At 39.3% G+C, this 1,702-nt stretch overlaps 1 pseudogene; it reads left to right on the forward strand.

Moving 5' to 3' along the window:
- The first annotated feature begins 271 nt into the window (after nucleotides 1-271).
- LOC149149510 (ATP-dependent 6-phosphofructokinase 6 pseudogene) lies at nucleotides 272-1,198 on the forward strand (annotated as a pseudogene).
- The last annotated feature ends 504 nt before the right edge of the window (nucleotides 1,199-1,702 follow it).

The raw sequence follows: 1,702 nt of genomic DNA on the forward strand, positions 1-1,702 counted from the left end.
TGCATTTTGTACTGTTTATCCTCAACTCTAACTAATTGAAACTCAGAAAATGTATAGTTTATAATGAACCTAATGCTTGGAGGAAGCCATGGGCGTCTTTCACGAACGAGGACTCCTATTGGATCCAAATGTGTATGACAAGGTTCTAAAGAGATGCATTTTATTGAATAATTTGTCAAGCAATGATGTGTACATACTCTAATATTTTTTTTTGTATTCAAATCTGTAACCGAAAACACATATTCTTAACTATTACGCCTAGAAAAACTAAAATCCAAACCCTTTGCAGGATAATCCTGCTTATTCATCTGTCATGCAATACTTTGTCAATCCTGATGATTTAGTTGCAAAGGATAATGTTGTGCGATTGAACAACCCAAGAGGAGTTCACTTTCGTCGGGCAGGTCCTCGAGAATGGATGAAGTGCGTGCTTGTGTGGTAACATGTGGTGGATTATGTCCGGGGCTGAATACTATCATACGAGAAATTGTATGTGGATTATATAATATGTATGGAGTTCAAGAGATCATCGGGATTGAGGGAGGATACAAAGGGTTTTATGCTCGCAATACCATTCCATTAACACCAAAGACTGTGAATGATATTCACAAACGTGGAGGCACTATTCTTGGCACTTCAAGGGGTGGTCATGAGACATCAAAAATAGTTGACAACATTCAAGACCGTGGCATTAATCAAGTTTATATAATTGGAGGGGATGGAACCCAAAGAGGAGCAGTTGTTATTTATGAGGAAATCTGGAAGCGTGGTTTGAAAGTTGCAGTTGCGGGAATCCCCAAAACTATTGACAACGATATTGCAAGGAAGCCCAACGGGCTATAAATGCAGCACATGTAGAAGCATAGAGTGTTAAGAATGGCATAGGCCTTGTCAAGCTCATGGGTCGCTACAGTGGGTACATTGCCATGTATGCCACACTTGCAAGTTGGGATGTGGATTGTTGTCTAATCCCAGAATCACCATTTTACCTTGAAGGTGAAGGTGGCCTTTATGAATTTGTTGAAAAATGCTTGAAGGAAAATGGACACATGGTTATAGTTGTAGCTGAAGGCGCTGGACATGAACTTGTTGCTGAGAGTGTGAAAAATATGGATTCACGTGATGCCTCAGGAAACCGGTTACTTCTTGATGTTGGCTTATGGCTCTCTTAAAACTCAAAGATTATCTAACTGGTTGAATACCCTATGCTTGTTGGGGTAGTCGTGTACCTTTGCTGAAGGAGTTGTATCTCTACTGGGTATTATTTCAAAGAGAAATGGCAATGACATACTTGGAGTTGAGTCCCTTCTTCATTGGTTGGGCTTGAGGCATTCTTTCAGAGTAGAGACCAATATCTGGGCAAGACATTCGAACTAATGACAACTGGGAGAGTTTTCTGTGTTATTGGGTGTTATATACCTAGTGGGGATAATATGGGGTACAAAGGGAGGTACCCAAGGTAATAATGTAATAATGGGATGGGCCATAGTAATAAATAAGATGGTTAACCCATTACATTATTACTAACTACTTGTGGTCCCTTACATGATATGGATCTAACCCAGAAATATATGATAACAGAAATAAACCCAAGAAATAACAAGATCTAGAAATAGATAGAAATGATTCACTTTATTGATCAAAACCTTAAGGTAGGGAAACACCATACACTCACTCCTTAAGGAAGGAGAACACTCCACAA

Source organism: Pinus tabuliformis, chromosome 9 (genome assembly GCF_031772625.1).
Source record: "Pinus tabuliformis cultivar Carrire ecotype Pingquan chromosome 9, CPIR1, whole genome shotgun sequence".
Classification (NCBI taxonomy): Eukaryota; Viridiplantae; Streptophyta; class Pinopsida; order Pinales; family Pinaceae; genus Pinus; species Pinus tabuliformis.